General features: G+C 40.5%; 3 non-coding genes across 3 annotated transcripts; all 3 read right to left on the reverse strand.

The window, feature by feature from the left end:
- Window positions 1-1,534: 1,534 nt before the first annotated feature.
- On the reverse strand, window positions 1,535-1,616 carry trnas-uga. Its single transcript has one exon. It is a non-coding gene; the product is annotated as a tRNA-Ser (tRNA).
- A 4,946-nt stretch (window positions 1,617-6,562) lies between these two features.
- trnas-uga lies at window positions 6,563-6,644 on the reverse strand. Its single transcript has one exon. It is a non-coding gene; the product is annotated as a tRNA-Ser (tRNA).
- A 17,566-nt stretch (window positions 6,645-24,210) lies between these two features.
- Window positions 24,211-24,290, reverse strand: trnaf-gaa. Its single transcript has one exon. It is a non-coding gene; the product is annotated as a tRNA-Phe (tRNA).
- Window positions 24,291-25,335: the final 1,045 nt, after the last annotated feature.

Consider the following 25,335-nt stretch of genomic DNA (forward strand, 5'->3'; position numbering starts at 1 on the left):
GACATGTTGCAAAGACTGGTTTTGTCAAAGGCTGCATGAGCAGGTTGAACCTGCGAGAGACCCATGGATTTCACGTCCAACGCCTTAGCCTCCTAGGCCATCCACAGCTTCTCCTGTTACCTAAGATGCCTTAACCAGTCAACTATCTCGTTCTGTCCATTTTACCTCTAAAATGACCATATTATCCTTATTGAAGAGCCTACTTTTCCAAGCAGTGGGAATCTAAGGAGAAAGTGATGAGGAGAAAGTGATGGGCAGGCTATATGCTTCGAGCAAGGTAAGAACATGGGTGGGGAGACCCCATTGAAATTCAGGTCCAACGTCAAAGAACTCGGCCATTGCAGCTGTTGGAATACAAGTAAAGGGATTGGGATTTGGAAACAGACATCAATATATTCTGAGCACCTGAATCAAAGGACAAGTCCACGGATTAAGCACATTATCCATATCAAGTCACTAAGGATATGTAAAAAAATACATGGTTAGTCATATCGCTGTGAGCAGAGTTCGAACTCCAAAGGAGACACCATTGGATTTCAAGTCCAACTTTGTAACCACTCAGCCATCTGGCTTGCTATGTTAACTACCAGGCCTTAACAAACAAACTATCTCATTCTGTCAATTTTACTTCTGTAAAGACGAGACTGTCTACTGAAGTGAAAGCCTATTTGAAACTGTTTTTCAGAATACATATTCTGGGAGCACTTGAATCAAAGGACCAGAATCGCCATTAAGCATCATCAATATCAAGTCACCCAATGCTATTTTAAATAAAGACTGGTTTGTCAATGCGTGCAAAGCAGTTGTAAAAACTGTATGGGAGACAACACTGGAGTTCATTTGCAAAGTTAAAGCCACTTGGCCATCACAGCAGTATGAATCTAAGCAAAGTGATGAGGAGAAAGAACAAGTGGGCTATTAAACGAGCAATGTTAAAACATGGGTGGCGAGACCCCATTGAAATCTAGGTCCAACGGTCTAAAGACCATTGCAGCTGTTGGAATGCAAGTAAAGGGTTTGGGATTTGGAAACAGACATCATTGGTGTAAAATGGTAAAAACTTGATGGCCTGACATAGATTGATCTTGCCAAATCACGTATTAAAGACTCTGGCCATCACAACTTTCTCAATTAGCTCACACAAAGACAAGAGTATTCTGAGCACTTGAATCACTGGACAAGTCCATGTCTTAAAGAGATTATCCATATCAAGTCACCGAGGATATGTTAAAAAATACTGGTTTGTCACTTAGAACTGCTAACAGATTTCAACCCTATGAGAAGACCCCATTGGATTTCAAGTCCAAAGCCTTAACCACTTGCGCCATCAAAATTTTCTCTGTTATCTTGCAGTCCTTAACAGCTCGACTATCTCACAAGCAGAAGGATCTGTTCTGAAGAGCCTGTTTAACTCTTTGTCTTGGAAGATATACTCTGAGCACCTGAATCAAAGGACAAGTCCACGGATTAAGGACATTATCCATATCAACTCCCAATGACACATGTTGCAAAAAAAAAGACTGGTTTGTCAAAGCGCTGAGAGCAGGGTTCGAACCTGCGCCGGGAGACCCCATTGGATTTCAAATCCAACGCCTTAACCTCTCGGCCATCACAGGTTCTCCTGTTACCCAAGATGCCTTAACCAGTCCGCTATCTCGTTCTGTCCATTTTACCTCTAAAATGACCACCATGTCCCGTCTATTGAGAGAGCCTACTTTCAAGCGGTGGGAATCTAAGGAAAGTGATGAGGAAGAAAAGCAGCATTGGGCTATATGCTTCGAGCAAGGTGGGGCTGCATGGGTGGGGAGACCCATTGAAATTCATGCTAGGTCCAACGTCCAAAGAACTTGCCAATACAGCGCTGTTGGGGCCGCAAGTTTAAGGATCGGGATTTGGAAGCAGACATCAATATATTCTTCTGAGCACCTGAATCAAAGCGACAGTCCCACGGATTAGCCATTATCCATATCAAGTCACCAAGGATATGTAAAAAAATACATGGTTAGTCTCATCTGCTGTGAGCAGGGGTCTCGAACCTAGTTTGTGGGGCAGGATTCCATTGGATTCTCAAGTCCAACGCACTTAACCACTCGGCCATCACAGCTTGCTATGTTAACTCACCTAGGCCCTTAACCAGTCGGTTGATCTCATATCTGTCAGACCCCTCTGCTTCTGTAAATGACTGAGACTCGTCTCACTGCAGTAGCCTATTTGAACTGGCTTTCAAGCGGAACACACGTTTCTGAAGACAACTCGAATCAAAAGGACAAGTCCATGCATCACACTGCATCAATATCAAGTCACCACAAGCACTATTTACAAATAAAGACTTGGTTTGGTCAATGCGATGCAAGCAGTTGCTAGAAAACTGGTATGGGGGAGACAACACTGGAGTTCCATTGGCAAAGCTTAAACCACTTGGCCATCACAGCAGTGGTGAATCTAAGCAAAGTGATGAGGAGAGAAGAGAACACAGTGGGCTGTTAGCCAGAGCAATGTTAAGAAACATGGGTAAGGAGACCCCATTGAAATCCAGCATTAGTCCAACGCCTAAAGAATCGGCCATTGCAGCAAATGTTGGAATGCAAGTAAAGGGTCTGGGATTGGGAAACAGAGCATCATTGAGTGGCAAAATGGCAAACCTGAGGGCCCGACTAGATATATGATCTTATTGCGCCAAATCACGTATTAAACACTCGGCCATCACAACTTTCTCAATTAGCTCACACAAAGACAAAAGTATTCTGAGCACTTGAATCACTGGACAAGTCCATGTCTTAAAGAAGATTATCCATATCAAGTCACCAAGGATATGTTAAAAAATACTGGTTTGTCATAGAACTGCGAACAGATTTCAACCCTGCACCAGGAAGACCCCATTGATTTCAAGTCCAAAGCCTTAACCACTCTGCCATCAAAATTTCTCTGTTATCTTGCAGTCCTTAACAGCTTGACTATCTCACAACCAGAAGGATCTATTCTGAAGAGCCTGTTTAACTCTTTATCTTGGAAAGATATACTCTGAGCACCCTGAATCAAAGGACAAGTCCACGGATTAAGGATATCCCATATCAACTCCCCAATGACATGTTGCAAAAAAGACTGGTTTGTCAAAGCGCTGTGAGCAGTAGGTTCAACCTCGAAGTTGGAGACCCCATTGGATTTCAAATCAACGCCAACCTCTCGCCATCACAGCTTCTCCTGTTACCTAAGATGCCTTAACCAGTCCGCTATCTCGTTCTGTCCATTTTTACCTCTAAAATGACATATTATCGCTATTGAAGAGCCTACTTTTCAAGCAGTGGGAATCTAAGGAAAGTGATGAGGAGAAAGCAGCATTGGGCTATATGCTTCCGAGCAAGGTAAGAACATGGGTGGGAGACCCATTGAAATTCAGGTCCAAGCGTCCAAAGAACTCGGCCATTGCAGCTGTTTGGAATACAAGTAAGGGATTGGATTTGGAAACAGACATCAATATATATTCTGAGCACCTGAATCAAAGGACAAGTCCACGGATTAAGCACATTATCCATAGTCCGCCAAGTCACCAAGGATATAAAAAAATACATGGTTAGTCATACTCGCTGTGAGCAGAGTTCAATCATGCGGGGAGACACCATTGATTCAAGTCCAACGCCTTAACCACTCGGCCATCACAGCTTGCTATGTTAACTACCAGGCATTTAACCAGTCGATTATCTCATTCTGTCAATTTTACTTCTGTAAAAGACGAGACTGTCTACTGAAGAGCCTATTTGAACTGTTTTCAAGGAATACATATTTCTAGGCACTTGAATCAAAGGACAAGTCTATACATTAAGCACTTCATCAATATCAAGTCACCAATGCTATTTTACAAATAAAGACTGGTTTGTCAATGCGATGCAGCAGTTGTAAAGCACAACATGGGAGACAACACTGGAGTTCATTTGCAAAGCAACCACTTGGCCATCCGGTAGTATGAATCTAAACAAAGTGATGAGGAGAAAGAACAAGTGGGCTATTCGCCGAGCAATGTTAAAACATGGTGTTGAGACCCCATTGAGATTCAGGTCAAATCTAAAGAATCGCCATTGCAGCTGTTGGAATGCAAGTAAAGGGTTTGGAGGATTTGGAAACAGACATCATTGGTGTAAAATGGTAAACTTGATGGCCCGACATATTGATCTTATTAAGCCAAATCAATGACAAAAACACTCGGCCATCACAACTTTCTCCAATTAGCTCACACAAAGACAAAAGAAATATTCTGAGCACTTGAATCACTGGACAAGTCCATGTCTTAAAGAGATTATCCCATGTCAAGTCACCGAGGATATGTTAAAAAATACTGGTTTGTCATAGAACTGGAGCCAGATTTCAACCTATAGGGAAACCCCATTGATTTCAAGTCCAAAGCCTTAACCACTCTGCCACATCAAAATTTTCTCTGTTATCTTGCAGTCCTTAACAGCTCGACTATCTCACAACCAGAAGGATCTGTTCTGAAGAGCCTGTTCTGAACTCTTGGTTTTGGAAGATATACTCTGAGCACCTGAATCAAAGGGGGACAAGTCCACGGATTAGGACATTATCCATATCAACTCCCCATGACATGTTGCAAAAAAGACTTGGTTTGTCAAAGCGCTGGGCGGGTTCGAACCTGCGGGAGATTCCATTGGATTTCAAATCCAACGCTTAACCTCTCGGCCATCACAGGTTCTCCTGTTACCTAAGATGCCTTAACCAGTCCGCTATCTCGTTCTGTCCATTTTACCTCTAAAATGACCATATTATCGCTATTGAAGAGCCTACTTTTTCAAGCAGTGGGAATCTAAGGAAAGTGAGGAGGAAAAGCAGCATTGGGCTATATGCTTCGAGCAAAGGTAAGAACATGGGTGGGGAGACCCATTGAAATTCAGGTCCAACGTCTAAAGAACTCGGCCATTGCAGCTGTTGGAATACAAGTAGGGGATTGGGATTTGGAAACAGACATCAATATATATTCTGAGCACCTGAATCAAAGGACAAGTCCACGGATTAAGCACATTATTCATATCAAGTCACCAAGGATATGTAAAAAAATACATGGTTAGTCATATCGCTGTGGAGCAGGGTTCGAACCTCGTGGGGAGACCCATTGGATTTCAGTCCAACGCCTTAACCACTCGGCCATCACAGCTTGCTATGTTAACTACCAGGCCTTAACCAGTCGGTTATCTCATTCTGTCAATTTTACTTCTGTAAAGACAGGGCTGTCTACTGAAGAGCCTATTTGAACTGTTTTTCAAGGAATACATATTCTGTTACTGAGAATCAAAGGACAAGTCTATGCATTAAGCACTTCATCAATATCAAGTCACCAATGCTATTTTACAAATAAAGACTGGTTTGTCAATGTTATGACAGTTGTAAAAACTGTATGGGGAGACAACACTGGAGTTCATTTATGACTTAACCACTTGGCCATCACAGCAGTATGGAATCCTAAGCAAAGTGATGAGGAGAAAGAACAAGTGGGCTATTAAACTTGAGCAATGTTAAAACATGAATTTGGCAGAGACCCCAGTGAAATTGGTCCAACGTCTAAAGAATCGGCCATTGCAGCTGTTGGAATGCAAGTAAAGGGTTTGGGATTTGGAAACAGACATCATTGGTGTAAAATGGTAAACTTGATGGCCCATTTATATTGATCTTATTACGCCAAATCACGTATTAAACACTCGGCCATCACAACTTTCTCAATTAGCTCACACAAAGACAAAGTATTCTGAGCACTTGAATCACTGGACAAGTCCCATGTCTTAAAGAGATTATCCATATCAAGTCACCAAGGATATGTTAAAAAATACTGGTTTTCATAGAACCTGAAACAGATTTCAACCCTGCGCAGGAAGACCCCATTGGATTTCAAGTCCAAAGCCTTAACCACTCTGCCATCAAATTTCTCTGTTATCTTGCAGTCTTTAACAGCTCGACTATCTCACAACCAGAAGGATCTGTTCTAAGAGCCTGTTTAACTCTTTGTCTTGGAAGATATACCTGAGCACCTGAATCAAAAGGACAAGTCCACGGATTAGGACATTATCCATATCAACTCCCCAATGACATGTGCAAAAAGACTGGTTTGTCAAAGCGCTGTGAGCAGGGTTCGAACCTGCGCGGGAGACCCATTGGTTTCAAATCCAACGCCTTAACCTTTCGGCCATCACAGCTTCTCCTGTTACCCAAGATGCCTTAACCAGTCCGCTATCTCGTTCTGTCATTTTACCTCTAAAATGACCATGTGCTCCTTCAAACTACTTTTCAAGCAGTGGGAATCTAAGTGATGAGGAGAAAGCAGCATTGGGGCTATATGCTTGAGCAAGGTAGAACATGGGTGGGGAGACCCCATTGAAATTCAGGTCCAACGTCTCAAAGAACTCGGCCATTGCAGCTGTTGGAATACAAGTAAGGGGTTGGGATTTTGGAAACAGACATCAATATATATTCTGAGCACCTGAATCAAGGACAAGTCCACTTTTGATTAGCACATTATCATATCAAGTCACCAAGGATATGTAAAATAAATGGTTAGTCATAGCGCTGTGAGCAGGTTCTAAACTGCGCTGGGGAGACCCCATTGGATTTCAAGTCCAACGCCTTAACTACTCGGCCATCACAGCTTGCTATGTTAACTACCAGGCCTAACCAGTGATTATCTCATTCTATCAATTTTACTTCTGTAAAGACGAGACTGTCTACTGAAGAGCCTATTTGAACTGTTTTTCAAGGAATATTCTGAGCACTTGAATCAAAGGACAAGTCTATGCATTAAGCACTTCATCAATATCAAGTCACCAATGCTATTTTACAAATAAAGACTGGTTTGTCAATGCGATGCAAGCAGTTGTAAAAACTGTATGGGGAGACAACACTGGAGTTCATTTTTGAAGCTTAAACCACTTTGGCCATCGCAGCAGTGAATCTAAGCAAAGTGATGAGGAGAAAGAACAAAGTGGGCTATTCGCTTCGAGCAATGTTAAAACATGGGTGGCAGGGACCATTGAAATTCAGGTCCAACGTCTAAAGAATCGGCCATTGCAGCTGTTGGAATGCAAGTAAAGGGTTAGATATTTGGAAACAGACATCATTGGTGTAAAAATGCAAACTTGATGGCCCGACATATTGATCTTATTACGCCCAAATCACGATAAACACTCGGCCATCACAACTTTCAATTAGCTCACAAAGACAAAAGTATTCTGAAAAGACATGAATCACTGGACAAGTCCATGTCTTAAAGAGATTATCCATATCAAGTCACCAAGGATATGTTAAAAAATACTGGTTTGTCATAGAACTGCGAACAGATTTCCAACCTGCGCAGGAAGACCCCATTGATTTCAAGTCCAAAGCCTTAACCACTCTGCCAAAAAATTTTCTCTGTTATCTTGCAGTCCTTAACAGCTCAACTATCACAACCAGAAGGATCTGTTCTGAAGAGCCTGTTTAACTCTTTGTCTTGGAAGATATACTCTGAGCACCTGAATCAAAGGACAAGTCCACCGGATTAAGGACATTATCCATATCAACTCCCCAATGACATGTTGCAAAAAAGACTGGTTTGTCAAAGAGCTCATGAGCAGGGTTCGAACCTGCGCTGGGAGACCCCATTGATTTCAAATCCAACGCCTTAACCTCTCGGCCATCCCACAGCTTCTCCTGTTACCTAGTGCCTTAACCAGTCTAACTATCTCGTTCTGTCCATTTTACCTCTAAAATGACCATATTATTTGTGAAAGAGCCTACTTTTCAAGCAGTGGGAATCTAAGGAAAGTGATGAGGAGAAAGCAGCATTGGGCTATATGCTTCGAGCAAGGTAAGAACATGGGTGGGAGACCCCATTGAAATTCAGGTCCAACGTCTAAAGAACTCGTATTTGCAGCTGTTGGAATACAAGTAAGGGGATTAGGATTTGAAACGGACATCAATATATATTCTGAGCACCTGAATCAAAGGACAAGTCCACAGTTAAGCATTATCCATATCAAGTCACCAAGGATATGTAAAAAAAATAAATGGTTAGTCATATTGCTGTGAGCAGGGTTCGAAAACTGGGAGACCCATTGATTTCAAGTCCAACGCCTTAACTACTCGTCATCCCCCACAGCTATGTTGACTACCAGGCTTAACCAGTCGATTATCTCATTCTGTCAATTTTACTTCTGTAAAGGCTAGACTGTCTACTGAAGAGCCTATTTGAACTGTTTTTCAAGGAATACATATTCTGAGCACTTGAATCAAAGGACAAGTCTATGCATTAAGCACTTCATCAATATCCAAGTCACCAATGCTATTTTACAAATAAAGACTGGTTTGTCAATGCGATGCAAGCAGTTGTAAAAACTGTATGGGGGAGACAACACTGGAGTTCATTTGCAAAGCTTAAACCACTTGGCCATAGCAACAGTATGAATCTAAGCAAAGTGATGAGGAGAGAACAAGTGGGCTATTGGCTGAGAGCAATGTTAAAACATGGGTGGCGGAGAACCCCATTGAAATTCAGGTCAAGTCTAAAGAGAGATCGGCCATTGCAGCTGTTTGGAATGCAAGTAAAGGTTTGGGATTTGGAAACAGACATCATTGGTGTAAATGGTAAACTTGATGGCCCGACATATTGATCTTATTACGCCAAAATCACGTATTAAAAACACTGCCATCACAGCTTTATAATTAGCTCACACAAAGACAAAGTATTCTGAGCACTTGAATCACTGGACAAGTCCATGTCTTAAAGAGATTATCCATCAAGTCACCAAGGATATGTTAAAAATACTGGTTTGTCATAGAACTGCTAACAGATTTCAACCCTGCGCAGGAAGACCCCATTGGATTTCAAGTCAAAGCCTTAACCACTCTGCCATCAAAATTTTCTCTGTTATCTTGCAGTCCTTAACAGCTCAACTATCTCACAACCAGAAGGATCTGTTCTGAAGAGCCTGTTTAACTCTTTGTCTTGGAAGATATACTCTGAGCACCTGAATCAAAGGACAAGTCCACGGATTAAGGACATTATCCATATCAACTCCCAATGACATGTTGCAAAAAAGACTGGTTTGTCAAAGAGCTATGAGCAGGGTTCGAACCTGCGCGGGAGACCCCATTGGATTTCAAATAACCCAACCTCTCGGCCATCACAGCTTCTCCTGTTACCTAAGATAACAACAGTCCGCTATCTCGTTCTGTCCATTTTGCCTCTAAAATGACCATATTATCGCTATTAAAGAGCCTACTTTTCAAGCATTGGGAATCTAAGGAAAGTGATGAGAGAAGCAGCACATGGGCTATGTGCTTTACAGAGCAAGAACATGGGTGGGGAGACCCCATTGAAATTCAGGTCCAACGTCTAAAGAACTCGGCCATTGCAGCTGTTGGAATACAAGTAAGGGGATTGGGATTTGGAAACAGACATCAATATATATTCTGAGAACATGAATCAAAGGACAAGTCCACGGATTGGCAAGCATTATCCATGTCAGTCACCAAGGATATGTAAAAAAATACATGGTTAGTCATATCGCTGTGAGCAGGGTTCAACCTGCACGGAGACCCATTGGATTTCGTCTAACGCTAACTACTCATATTCTCATAGCTATATGTTGACTACCAGGGCTTAACCAGTCGATTATCTCATTCTGTCAATTTTACTTCTAAAGACGAGACTGTCTACTGAAGAGCCTATTTGAACTGTTTTTCAAGGAATACATATTTGAGCACTTGAATCAAAGGACAGTCTATGCATTAAGCACTTCATCAATATCAAGTCACCAATGCTATTTTACAAATAAGCTCAGTTTTGTCAATGCGATGCAAGCAGTTGCTTAAAAACTGTATGGGGAGACAACACTGGAGTTCATTTGCCGGCTTAAACCACTTGGCCATCGGCAGTATGAATCTAAGACAAAGGATGAGGAGAAAAGAACAAGTGGGCTATTCGCTTCGAAGGCAATGTTAAAACATGGGTGGCGAGACCCCATTGAAATTCAGGTCCAACGTCTAAAGAATGGCCATTGCAGCTGTTGGAATGCAAGTAAAGGGTTTGGGATTTGAAACAGACATCATTGGTGTAAAATGGTAAACTTGATGGCCCTTTATATTGATCTTATTACGCCCAAATCACGTATTAAGACTCTCGGCCATCACAACTTTCTCAATTAGCTCACACAAAGACAAAAGTATTCTGAGCACTTGAATCACTGGACAAGTCCATGTCTTAAAGATTATCCATATCAAGTCACCAAGGATATGTTAAAAAATACTGGTTTGTCATAGAACTGCGAACAGATTTCAACCCTGCGCATAAGACAATATTGATTTCAAGTCCAAAGCCTTAACCACTCTGCCATCAAAATTTTCTCTGTTATCTTGTGTCCTTAACAGCTGACTATCTCACAACCAGAAGGATCTGTTTGAAGAGCTGTTTAACTCTCTTTGTCTTGGAAGATATACTCTGAGCACCCTGAATCACAGGACAAGTCCACGGATTAAGGACATTATCCATATCAACTCCCCAATGACATGTTGCAAAAAAAGACTGGTTTGTCAGTGCTGAGAGAATGCTGAATCTGCGCTGGAGACCTACTGGATTTCAAAATCCAACGCCTTAACCTCTCGCCATCACAGCTTCTCCTGTTACCTAAGATGCCTTAACCAGTCTCACATCTGCTCTGGTCCATTTACTCTAAATGACTTCATATTATCGCTATTGGAATGTTTCTACTTTTTAAGCAGGGAATCTAAGGAAAGTGATGAGGATAAAGTGGCATTGGGCTATATTTGAGCAAGGTAAGAACATGGGGTGGGGACCCCATTGAAATTCTAGGTCCACCGCCTAAAGAACTCGCCATTGCAGCTGTTGAACAGGTGGTGGATTGGATTAAATAGACATCAATATATATTCTGAGCACCTGAATCAAAGGGAACAAGTCCACGGATTAAGCACATTATCCATATCAAGTCACCATGATATGTAAAAATACTATGGTTGGGTCGCATTTCGCTGTGAGCAGGGGTTCGAACCTGCGCGGGGAGACCCCATTGATTTCAAGTCCAACGCCCCAATCCACTTTGCCACTGGCAGTTGCTGTTAATCTACAGGCCTTAACCAGTCGGGTTATCTCATTCGTCAATTTTACTTCAAAGACGAGACTGTCTACTGAAGAGCCTATTTGAACTGGTTTTGGCTTAATATATATTTGAGAATTGAATCAAGAGCAAGTCATGTATTAAGCACTTCATCAATATCAAGTCACCTGGGGCTGCCATTTGCAATAGAGATTTGGTTTATTAATGAGTGCAAGCAGTTGAAAACTGCATGGGGAGATGACTGGAGAGTTCATTTATGTAAGCTTTAAACCACTGGTCATCTATAGCATGAATCTAAGCAAAGTGATGAGGAGAAAGAACAAGGGGCTATTCTGCTGAGCATTGCAGCCATGGTATAGACCTACTGAAATTCAGGTCCAACGTTCAAAGAATCGGCCATTGCAGCTAATGTGGTAAGGTTTGACGGAAACATATCATTGGTGTAAATGTAAACTTGATGGCCTTATTGATCTTATTACGCTCAAATCACGTATTAAAGACTTCGCCATCAGCAACTTTCAATTAGCTCTGCCAAAAGACAAAAAGTATTCTGAGCACTTTGAATCATTGGAGCAAGTCTATAGTTTTAAAGAGATTATCCATATCAAGTCACCAAGGATATGTTAAAAAAATACTGGTTTGTCATAGAACTGCTAACAGATTTCAACCCCACAGTGGAAGACCCTATTGGATTTCCAAGTCCAGCCTTAACCACTTGCCATCAAAATTTTCTCTGTTATCTTGCAGTCTCATGAAATTGATCATCCTGCAACTTGCACAGACCTGTTCTATAGTATTTGTTTAACTCTTTGGTCTGGAAGATATACTTTATAATCGAATCATAGAGTCCAAGGATTAAGAGACATCCATATCAACTCCTAATGACATGTTGCAAAAAAGACTGGTTTGTCAAAGCGCTTGGAGGGAGAGAATCAACTCGGCGCGGGGAGACCCCATTGGATTTAACCAACGCTTAACCTTTCACATCACAGCTTCTCCCAGTACGCAGATGCCTTAACCAGTCCGCTGGTCCTGTTCTGTCCACACCTTCTAAAGAACACCATACTGCTATTAGAAGAGCCTACTCTTTCATGGTGGGAATCTAAGGAAAGGATGAGAGAAAGCAGCATTGGGTGCCATGCTTTTATAAGGTAAGAACATGGGTGGGGAGACCCATTGAAATTCAGGTCCAACGTCTAAAGAACTCGGCCATTGCAGCTGTTGGAATACAAGTAAGGGATTGGGATTTGGAAACAGACATCAATATATATTCTGAGCACTGAATCAAAGGATAAGTCTGATTACACATTATCCATTAAGTCACTAAGGATATGTAAAAATACATGGTTAGTCATATCGTTGTGAGCAGGGTTCGAACCTGTATGCTGGGGAGACCCCATTGATTTCCAAGTCCAACGCCCAACTGACTTGGCCATCACAGCTTTATGGCAGCATCTACTTATTTATCCAGGCTTATTATCTTATTTCACACTTTACTTAAGACGGAGACTGTTCACTGAAGAGCCTATTTGAACTGTTTTTCACAATCATATATTCTACACTTGAATCAAAGGACAAGTCTATGCATTAAGCATCTCCTTATCAATATCAAGTCACCAATGCTATTTTGGCAAATAGCACTGTTTGTCAATAAAGTGTATGCAAGCAGTTGTAAAAACTGTATGGGGAGACAACATCGGAGTTCATTTGCAGGAAGCTTAAACCACTTCTGGCCATCGTGGAGTAGTATGAATCTAAGTAAAGTGATGAGGAGTAGAACACAATATTCGCTTCGAGCACAATGTTAAAACATGGGTAAGGGACCTCATTGAAATTCAGGTCCCTGTCAAGAACTGGCCATTGCAGCTGTTGGAATGTAAGTAAAGGGCTTGGGATTTAAACAGAGCACATCATTGTGTAAATGTAAACTTGATGATGTCTGAATATATTGATTTTGCCAGCGCTAAATCACGTATTAAACACTGCCATCACAACTTTCACTTAGGCCCACAAAGATGTGTATTCTGAGCACTTTGAATCACTGGACAAGTCCATGTCTTAAAGAGATTATCATACTGGTCACCAAGGATATGTTAAAAAATACTACTTATTGTAGAACTACAACAGATTTCAACCCTGCGCAGGAAGACCCCATTGGATTTCAAGTCCAGCCTTAACCACTCTGCCATCAAAATTTTCTGTTATCTTGCAGTCCCAATAACAGTCCGACTATCTCACAACCAGAAGGATCTGTGTTCTGAAGAGCCTGTTTAACTCTTTTGTCTTGGAAGATATACTCTGAGCACTCTGAATCAAAGGACAAGTCCACGGACAGGACATTATCCTATCAACTCCCCAATGACATGTTGCAAAAAGACTGGTTTGTCAAAAAGTGCTGTGAGCAGGGCTCCTAACTCGCTATGGAGACCCTATTGATTTCTGGAATCAACGCTTTAACCTCTCGCCATCACAGCTTCTCCTGTTACCTAAGATGCCTTAACCAGTCCGCTATCTCGGCTCTGTCCATTTTACCTAAATGACCATATTATCGCTATTGAAGAGCCTACTTTTCTATTAGGGAATTCTACAAAGTGATGAGGAGAAAGAACAAGTGGCTATTCGCCTTAGCAATGTTAAATATGGCAGGAGACCTTACGAAACGGGGTCCAACGTCTAAAGAATCGGCCATTGCAGCTGTTGAATGCAAGCAAGGGTTTGGGATTTGGGAAACAGACATCATTGGTGTACGTAGTAAACTTGAGGTCTTATTATTATTGATCTTATTGATGTAACTACGATAAACACTCTGCCAATGGTAACTTCTCTCAATTAGGCTCACACAAAGACAAAAGTATTCTGAGCACTTGAATCACTGGACAAGTCCAGGTAGTTTTAGTGATTATCTAGTATTAAGTCACCAAGGATATGTTAAAAAATACTGGTTTGTCATAGAACTGCCACGTATTTCAACCTCTGCGAGGAAGACCCCATGGATTTCAAGTCCAAAGCTTCTAATTCACTTTGCTATCAAAATTTTCTCTCTGTTATCTTGCAGTCCTTAATAGTTTTGATTATCTCACAACCAGAAGGATCTGTTCTGAAGAGCCTGTTTAACTTCTTTATTCTGAAGATATACTTACACTGAATCAAAGGACAAGTCCACATTGATTAAGGACATTATCCATATCAACTCCCAATGAGCAAAAAAGACTGATTTGTCAAGCGCTGTGAGGTTCTAACTCTGTGCTGGAGACTCTATTGGATTTCGAACTAACGCCTTAACCTTCTCGGGCCATCAACAGCTTCTATACGCCAGATGCTTTAAACTAGTCCATATTCCTGTTTCTGTCCTATTTACTCTCTAAATGAATTATATTATCATGACATTAAAGGAGCCATTTTTCAGGTTATGGAATTCAAGGAAAGTGATGAGGAGAAAGTAGACATATTATATGTTTTGAGCAAGGTAAGGAACATGGGTGGGGAGTATCTGCTGAAACAGTCCAACGTCTAAAGAACTCGGCCATTGCAGCTGTTGGCTCATAAGCAAGGGATTGGGATTTAAATGACACTCAATACTATATATTTCGATGGCCTGAATCAAAGGACAAGTCCACGGATTAAGCACATTATCCATATCAAGTCACCAAGGACATAAAGACAGACATATTGAGATTGCTGGGAGTAGGTTCGAACCTGCGCGGGGGAGACCTCATTGATTTCAAGTCCAACGCCTTAACCACTCGGCCATCACAGCTTAAGCTTATGTTGACTACCAGGGCTTAACCAGTCGATTTATCTCATTCTGTCACACATTACTCGAAGACGAGACTGTCTACTGAAGAGCCTATTTGAACTGTTTTTCAAGGAATACATATTCTGAAGCACTTGAATCAGTGGGACAAGTCTATGCATTACACCGCATCAATATCATGCAACTAATGCTATTTTACAACAAAGACTGGTTTGTCAATGCGAAGTACAGTTGTAAAAGCTGTATGGGGAGACAACACTGGAGGCTATTAAAAGTGAAACCACGCAAGCCATCGCAGCAGTATGAATCATGAAGGATGAGAGAAAGAAAATCAAGTGCTATTCGCTTGAGTAATTGTTAAAGAGGTGGCAGACCTCTATTGAAATCTGGGGTCCAATGTCAAAGAATTTGCTATTGTAGTTATGAATGCAAGTATGGTTTGGGGATTTAAACAGACATCATTGGTGTAAAATGGCAAACTTGATGGTCTGACATATTGATCTTGACATGCCAAATCACGTATTAACCACTCAAATATCAAGAATTTTCTTAATTAGGCTCACACAAAGATAAAAGTATTCTGAGCACTTGAATCACTGGACAAGTCCATGTCTTAAAGAGATTATCCATATCAAGTCACCAAGGATATGTTAAAAAATACTGTTTGTCATGAGAACTGCGAACAGATTTCTTGAACTCTATGTAGAAGACAACATTGGATTAAGTCCAAAGCCTTTAAACTACTACGGTCAAAATTGTCTCTGTTATCTTGTGTCCCAATAGTCGATTATTCCACAAACTAGAAGGATCTGTTCTCCAGAGCTGTTAATCCCTTTATTCGAAGAGAGACTTGAGCACTTTGAATCAAAGGACAAGTCCACGGATTGCCACATTATCCATATCAAGTCACCAAGGATATGTAAAAAATTACTGGTTAATATATCGCTGTGAGCAGGGTTCGAAACTGGGCGCTGGGAGACCCCATTGGATTTAAGTACAATCACTAACTACTTTGCCATCAAAGAGCTTATGTTAAATCACTATGGCTCAATCAGACATATCTCATTCTTGTCAATTTTACTTGCAAAGATTTAGATTGTCTACATTGAAGAGCCTATTTGAACTGTTTTTCAAGGAATACATATTCTGAGCACTTGAATCAAATGAAGTTCATGCATTAAGTACACTTCATCAATATCAGCCTACCAATGCTATTAGAAAGAAGATTTATTTGTTTAACAGATGTGAAGCAAAGAAATCCGGTATGGGGAGACAACACTGGAGTTCATTTGCAAAGCTTTGAAACCACTTGGCCAATGTAGCAGTATGAATCTAAGCAAAGTGATGATGAGAAAGAACAAGGGCTATTCGCTGAAAGCAATGTTAAACATGGGTGGCGAGACCCTATTGAAATTCAGGTCCAATGTCAAAGAACGTGGCTATTGCAGTTGTTAATGTGGTTAAAGGGTTTGGGATTTGGAAACAGACATCATTGGTGTAAAATGGTAAACTTGATGTCTGAAGATATTGATCTATTACGCCAAATCAATGACAACACTCTGCCATCACAACTTTCAATATTTACACAAATATTAAAAGATTCTGAGCATTTGAATCACTGACAAGTCCATGTTCCTCAAGAGATTATCCATATCAAGTCACTGGTTGATATGTTCTAAAATACTGGTTTGTCATAGAACTGCTAACAGATTTCAACCTACAGGAAGACAACATTGGATTGCAAGTCCAAAGCCTAACCCACTCTGCCACTTGGGAATTTTTTCTCATATTTTGTGGTCCTTAATAGCTGACTATTCCTCACACACCAGAAGGATCTGTTTCTTGAAGAGCCTGTTTAACCCCTTTGTCTTGGAAGATGCAGACTTGAGCACTTGAATCAAAGGAGCTAAGTCCACTGATTAAGACATTATTTATCCAGTATCACCCCAATGATATGGCAAATAAAGACTGGTTTGTCAAAGCGCTGTGAGGAGTGGTTCAATCATGCTGGAGGACCCCATTGATTTCCTTCTGAACCAACGCTGAACTCTTTCATATTATCACAGCTTTCCAGAAAAGACGAAGATGTTTAATCAGTCCATATCTCTGCTCTGTCCAGGACTTTCTAAAATGACTCATTATCGTTTATTAGAAGAGTCTACTTTTCACAGTGGGAATTCATGAAAGGGATAGAGGAGAAAGCAGCATTGTCATATGTTTTACAAGTGTAAGAATATGGGTGGGGAGAGACCTGATGAAATTCAGGTCCAACGTCTAAAGAACTCGGCCATTGCAGCCAATGTGAATATAAGTAAGATTGATTAAAACAGACATCAATATATATCATATAATTTGAATCAAAGGACAAGTCCTGATTGGCTACATATCCATCAAGCTACCAAGATACAAAATATGAGCATTGTGATTGCTGGGAGGGATAGTCTAACTTATGCTGGAGACTCCCATTGATTTCAAGTCCAACGCCTTAACCACTGCCATCACAGCTTGCTATGTCAACTACCAGGCCTTAACCAGTCATATCTCATTCTGTCAATTTTACTTCTGTAAAGACCCAGATTGTCTACTGAAGAGCCTATTTGAACTGTTTTTCAAGGAATACATATTCTGAGCACTTGAATCAATAGGGACAAGTCTAGTGGGATGAAGGACTTCTGATCATTATCAAGTCACCAATGCTTATCATAAATAAAGACTGGTTTCTGTCACTGTGGCGCTAAGTTGTAAAACCGTATGCAGAGATGACAACGATTATTCATCGGTATTTGAACCACCAATACGTTTGTTAGTATGAATCTGACAAAGAGATGAGCAATACAATATCGTGTTTGAGAATGTTAAACATGGTATGAGACTCCATTAAAATCAGAAACTAACGTCTGTGAATTCTTCGGCTATTGCAGCTGTTGAATGTAAGTAGCGGGTTTGGATTTGGCAAACAGACATTACAGTAAAATGGTAAACTTGATGGCTCCGAGAGACGATCTTTATTTACGCCCAAATCTGCATTAAACACTCTTTTGCCATCAAGCAATCCTTCTCAATGAAGCTACACAAAGACAAAAGTATGCCTTCGAGTCACTTGAATCACTGGACAAGTCCATGTCTTCAAGAGATTATCCATATCAAGTCACCATGATATGTTCAAAGTATTTGTTTATTGCAGAGAAACTGTTAATCAGATTTCAACTTTAGAAGCGATAACATTGATTCTTCAAGTCCAAAGCCTTAACCACTCTGCCATCAAAATTTTCTTCGTTATCTTGCAGTCCTGAATACTTCGATTATATTCACAACCAGTTGATCTGTTTTGAAGAGCCTGTTTAACTCTTTTATTCTTGGAAGACATACCTTTATAATTTGAATTCAAAGGACAAGTCCAATGGATTAAGGGAGACATTCATATCAACGCCCAATGACATGTTGCAAATAAAGACTGGCTTGTTAAAGCGCTGTGAGCAGGTTCAACTCTGCGCTGGAGACCCTATTGATTTAAATCCAACGCCTTTTAACTTTCTGCCATCACAGCTTCTTCTCTCATACTTCAAGATGCCTTAAATCTGCAGTCCGGCTTATCTCGGTTTCTGTCCATTTCCACCTCAAAACACTATTATCATATTGAAGAGCTCATTTTTTCAAGCAGTTGGAATCCACAGAAGATGAGGAGAAAGTAGCATTGGGGTTAAGTATGTTTTGAGCAAGGTAAGAACATGGGTGGGGAGAATTTACTGAAATTCAGGTCCAACGTCTAAAGAACTCGGTTATTGGGGAAGTGTTGAATACAAGCAAGGATTAGATCAAACACATCATTACATATTCTGAGTAACTTTGAATCAAAGGACAAGTCCAATGATTGCCACATTATCCATATCAAGTCGCTCAAGGATATGTAAAAAAAAATGGTTGGGCCTGAGTGCTGAGTAAGGTCTTAACTGCGCTGGGAGTAGACTCATTGATTTCAAGTCCAACGCCTTAACCACTCGGCCACTGCAGCTTTGCTGTTGACTACCAGGGCTTAACCAGTCGATTTATCTCATTCTGTCAATTTTACTTCAAACACGTAACTGCCTACTGGGTAGTTTACAGAACTGCCTCATGAATACACATTCATAGACTTGAACACAAAGTGAGATAAGTTCAGCACACAGACAATTTACCAATATTTGGGAGTCATCAAATGCTATTTAAACAAAATAAAGACTGTCTGCTTAATACAGACAGAAGCACACAAAACCATAGGAGACAAATACTGAGTTCATCAGCTTGAAATCACTCTGGCCATCAGGCAGAATCTTAAGCAAGGATGAGAGAAAGAACAAGTGGTCGTTTCGAGCAATGTTAAACATGGGTATAGACCATTGAAATTCAGGTCCAACGTCAAGAATCGGCCATTGCAGCTGTTAATGTGTTAAAGGGTTTGGGATTTGGAAACAGATGACACAGTGGGGCTTGTAAACTTGATGCTCCATATATTGATCTTATTACGCCAAATCACGATAAAACACTGGCCATCACAATCTTTCTAATTAGTTTCCACACAAAGACAAAAGTAGCTCTGAGCACTTGAATCACTGGACAAGTCCATGCTTTCAAGAGATTATCCATATCAAGTCACCAAGGATATGTTCAAAATACTGGTTTGTCATGAACCCAATGATTTACAACTCCTATAGAAGACAATATTGGATTTCAAGCGTCCAAAGCTCAAACCACTTCTACATCAAAATTTTTCTGTTATCTTGCAGTCCTTAACAGCTCGACTATCTCACAACTACATGATCTTGTTTTTAGAGCTTGTTTAATCTTTTGTCTTGAAGATATACTTTGATAATTTAATCAGTTAGACAAGTCCACTTGATTTAAGGATATTATCCATATCAATCAATGACATGTTGCAAATAAAGACTTGAATGTTGTGTTACATGGGAGAGGGTTTTGAATCTGCAAGGGGAGACTCCATACTGGATTTCAACCAACGCCTTAACCTTCGCCATCACAGCTTCTCCTGTTACCCAAGATGCCTGGGAATCCGTCCGTTTATCTCTGTTCTTTATCCATTTTACCTCTAAAATGACCATATTATCGTTGATGAAGAGCCTACTTTTTCAAGCAGTGGGAATCTAAGGAAAAGTGATGGAGAGAAAGCAGCATTGGTTCATATATGCTTTAGAGCAAGCGTAAGAACATGGGTGGGGACAGACTCCATTGAAATTCAGGTCCAACGCCTGAAGAATCTTTACCATTGCAGCTAGTTTAATATGCTGCGATTTGGATTTAAAACAGAGACTAAACATATATTCTGGAGCACTCCGAATCCCGTGTATGGTCCATTGACTAAGTATGACATTATCCATATCAAGTCAAGGATGGTGTAAAAATACATGGTTAGTCATATCATGGAGGGTATCTAACTTGCTGAGACTCCCATTGATTTCAAGTCCAACGCTTTAATCATCGGCCATCAACAGTTGGTTATAACACTACTAGGTCGCAACTAGCTGCTGATTCTATTCTCACTACCATTTCTGTAAAGACGAGATTGTCTGAAGAGCCTATTTGAACTGTCAAGGAATACATATTCTGAGCACTTGAATCAGCGATAAGCTCATATTACACTTCATCAATACAGTCATCAATGCTGTTATTTTTAGCAAATAAAGATCGGCTTATTAATTACAAGTAAGTAAAACTGTATGGGGATAATTGATTTGAGTTCATTGCAAAGCTAACCACTTGCCATCGAGCAGTATGAATCTAAGCAAAGTGATGAGGACAGGTGAACAAGGGTTATTCGCTTTGAGTAATGTTAAAACATGGGTATGCAGGGACCCATTGAACTTAGTCCAACGCTTGCAGAATCGGTCATTGCAGCTGTTGGAATGCAAGAAGTGGGTTTGGGATTGGAAGAGATGATCATTGGTGTAAAATGGTAAACTTGATGGCCCCATATATTGATCTTACATGCCAACTATTGTGGATAAACACTGCTGCCATCATAACTTTTCTAATTAGTTTTCACACAAAGACAAAAGTATTCTTGAGTACTGAATCACTGGACAAGTCCATGTCTTCAAGAGATTATCCATTAAGTCACTAAGGATATGTTCAAAATACTGGTTTATTATGAAATCATGAATGAGATTTAACCCCAAGCAGGAAGACAACATTATCAAGTCCAGCTTGAACCACTCTGCCACTACCAAAATTTTCTTTATCTTGCAGTCCTGTAATACGCTCGACTATCTCACAACCAGAAGATCCAATTTAATATTCGTTTAACTCTTGCTATTTTGAAGATATACTCGAGTACTTTAATCAAAATAGGTCCAAACACATTAAGTGAGACATTATCCATACTCTAATCGCCCAAACGACAGGTTGCAAAAGATCAGTTTGCTGTGCCGTGAGCAGGTTCGAACTTGCGTGGGGAGACCCCATTGATTCTCAACCAACGCCTTAACCTCTCGGCCATCACAGCTTCTCCTGTTACCTACATGCTCAACCAGTCCGGCTATCTCGTTTGTCCATTTTACCTCTAAATATCTATTATTTATTATTGAAGAGCCTACTTTTGCTATGTTGGAATCTAAGCAGTGATGAGAGAAAGTAGTGATTGGCTATGAGGTTGAGCAAGGTAAGACAGGTGGGAGACCTATTGAACGAAATCCAACGTTCAAAGAACTGCCATTGCAGCTGTTGGAATACAAGTAAGGGGGATTGGGATTTGGAAACAGAGACAACATATTCTGAGCACTTGAATCAAAGGACAAGTCCACATGGATTAAGCACATTATCCATATCAAGTCACTCAAGGATATGTAAAAAAAAATGGTTAGTCATAGCGCTGTGAGCAAGGTTCAAACTGCGCTGGAGACTCCCACACAGATTTCAAGTCCAACGCTTAACTACTCGCCATCACAGCTTGGTTAAAGTTGACTACAGGCTTAACCAGTCGATTTATCTCATTTCGTCAATTTTACTTCAAAGATTGACTGCTCATTGAAGAGCCTATTTGAACTGTTTTTCAAGGAATACATATTCTTATAATTTAATCAAAGGATAAGTCTATGCATTGGGTTACTTCTACTATCAAGTAACCAATGCTATTTTACAAATAAAGACTGGTTTGTCAATGCGATGCAAGCAGTTGTAAAAATCCATGGGAGACAACACTGAGTGTTCTATTGTAAAGCTGAAACCACTTGGCCATCGTAAGCAGCATGAATCTACAAAGTGATGAGTGAGAAAGAACAAGTGGGCTATTCGCCTGAGAATGTTATAAACATGGTGGCGACCTCCTATTAAATTCAGGCCCAACGCTTAAAGACCAAATAATGTAGCCAGTTGAATGCAAGCATGGCCTGGGATTAAAACAGAGACTATTGTGTGAAATGGCAAATTGATGTCTTACATATTGATCTTATTACGCCAAATCATGTATATATTAACCACTGCCATCATAACTTTCAATTTACTACACAAAGACAAAGTATTTTGAGTACTGAACTACTGACAGCTCATCTTAAAGAGATTATCCATCAAGTCACTATGATATAGTACTGGTTTGTCATAGAACTGCCAACAGATTTCAACCCTGCGCAAGAAGACAACATTGGATTTCAAGTCCAAAGCCTTAACCACTCTGCCATCATAATTTTCTGTTATCTTGCAGTCCTTAACAGCTCGACTATCTCACAACCAGAAGGATCTGTCTGAAGAGCCTGTTTGTTCCTTATTTGGGATATAATTTGAGACTCTGAACTAAAGACAAGTCCATTGATTGCTGATTATCCACTAACCTCCCATGACATGTTGCAACAGTGACTGGTTTGTCAAAGTTGGGGAGATGGGTTCGAACTCATGCTGGGAGGACCTCGGCTGGATTTAATCCAACGCCTTTAACCCCTCGGCCATCACAGCCTTTACCTAAGATGCCTTAACCAGTCCGTTATCTCGTTCTTGTCCATTTTACCTCTAAATGACCATATTATCACTATTGAAGAGCCTACTTTCAAGCAGTGGAATCCAAGAAAGTGAGGAGGAGAAAGCAGCATTGGGCTTATATGCTCGAGCAAAGTAAGAATACATGGGTGGGAGACCCATTAGAAATTCAGGGTCCACAACGCCAGTGAACTCGGGCCACAGAACATAATATGGGTGGTGGGGGATTGGGATTTGGAAACAGACATCAATATAGATATTCTGAGCACCTGAATCAAAGGATAAGTCCATTGATTGCTGCATTATCCACATCAAGTCACTAAGATATGTAAAAAATAAATGGTGAATAGACTGTGAGCAGGGTTCGAAATCCTGTGCTGGAGACCCCATTGGATTTCAAGTCCAACGCCTTAACCACCTTGCCATCACAGCTTTGTTGTAAGTGATCACTGTAATGAATCACAGTCGATTGACATTCCAGCCATTCTGTCAATTTTACTTCTGTAAAGACGAGACTGGTTCACACTTAAGATTTATTTGAACTGCTCTTAAGGAATACATATTCTGAGCACTGAATCAAAGGAGCAAGTTCATGCATTAAGCACTTCATCAATATTTGGTGCCAACATGCTGATGTATAAATAAAGACTGGTTTGTCAATGCGATGCAAGCAGTTGTAAAACTGTATGGGGAGACAACACTGGAGTTCATTTAAAGCTTAAACCACTTTTCACGCAGCAGCAGATGAGTCTGCCAAAGTGATGAGGAGAAAACATGGGTTATCTGCCTCAGTAATGTTAAAAGATGGGTATAGACCCCATTAGGAATTCAGGGTCCAATCGTCTAAAGAGAATCGGCCATTGCAGCTGTTGGAATGCAAGAAGGTTTGGATTTGGAAACAGACATCATTGGTTTGAAAATGGCAAACTTGATGGCCCGACATATTGATCTTATTACGTCAAATCACGTATTAACCACTGCCATCACAACTTTCTCAATTAGCCTACAAAGACAAAAGTATTCTGAGTACTTGAATCACTGACAAGTCCATGTCTTAAAAGAGATTATCCAGACAAGTCACCAAGGATATGTTAAAAAATACTGGTTTGTCATAGAACTGCTAACAGATTTCAACCCTGCGCAAGAAGACAATATTGATTTCATGTTCAAAGCTGAACCACTTCATGCCATCATACTTTTCTGTTATCTCTTGCAGTCCTTCCAATAGCTCGACTATCTCACAACCAGAAGAAGATCATTTAAGAGCCTGTTTAACTCTTTGTCTTGGAAGATATACTCTGAGCACCTGAATCAAAAGGACAAGTCCACGGATTAGGACATTATCATCCTCCCCAGTGACATGTTGCAAATAAAGACCGTTTTGTCAAAAGCGCTGTGAGCAGGGTTCGAACCTGCGCGGGAGACCCCATTGGATTTTCGAACCAACGCCTTAACTTTCTGCCATCACAGCTTCTCCTATACGAGATGTTTCTTAACCAGTCCGTTATCTGCTCCTGTCCATTACCTCTAAAATGACTAAGGACACATGGAAGAGCCTACTTTCTGCCAGTGGGAATCTAAGGAAAAGTGATGGAGGAGAAAGCAGCATTGGGCTATATGCTTCGAGCAAGGTAATAGATGGGTGGGGAGACATTGAAATTCAGGTCCTCAACGCTCTGAAGAACCTCTGCCATTGCAGCTGTTGGAATACAAGTAAGGGATTGGGATTTGGAAACAGACATCAATATATATTCTGAGCACCTGAAACAAAGGACAAGTCCACGGATTAAGCACATTATCCATATCAAGCTCTGTACTTCAAGTGATATGTAAAAATACATATAGTTTATATTGCTGTGAGCAGGGTTCGAACCTGCGCGGGGAGCATTCCCATTGATTTCAAGTCCAATGCGCTCTAACCACTCGCCATCACAGGTTGCTATGTTAACTACCAGGCCTTAACCAGTCGGTTATCTCATTCTGTCAATTTTACTTCTGTAAAGACGAGACTGTCTACCTAAGGGATTTTATTTGAACTGTTTTTCAAGTGAATACATATTCTGAGCACTTTGAACTAGAAGGAGGTGCCTATGCATTAAGCACTTCATCAATACTTTGTCACCAATGCTATTTTACAAATAAAGACTGGTTTGTCAATGTTATATGCAGAAGCAGTTGTAAAAACTGTATGGGGAGACAACACTGGAGTTCATTTAAAAGCTAAACCACTTGGCCATCGCAGCAGTATGAATCAAGCAAGTGATAGAGAAACATCAGTAATAGTCTGCTTGAGTAATGTTAAAACATGGGAAGAGACTACTGAAATTCAGTCCATTGTTTAAAGAACTGGCATTATTGGAGCTGTTAATGCAAAGTAAAGGTCAGACGAAACATATACTGTCAGTGAAGTCAGCAAATTTGATATTCAGTATTGTAATATCTTTGCTGACACCAAATTCACGATTAACTACTGCCATCACAACTTTTCTGAATAGTCACAAAGACAAATATTCATA

The sequence above is a fragment of the Oncorhynchus gorbuscha genome, linkage group LG08, assembly GCF_021184085.1.
Source record: "Oncorhynchus gorbuscha isolate QuinsamMale2020 ecotype Even-year linkage group LG08, OgorEven_v1.0, whole genome shotgun sequence".
Classification (NCBI taxonomy): domain Eukaryota; kingdom Metazoa; phylum Chordata; class Actinopteri; order Salmoniformes; family Salmonidae; genus Oncorhynchus; species Oncorhynchus gorbuscha.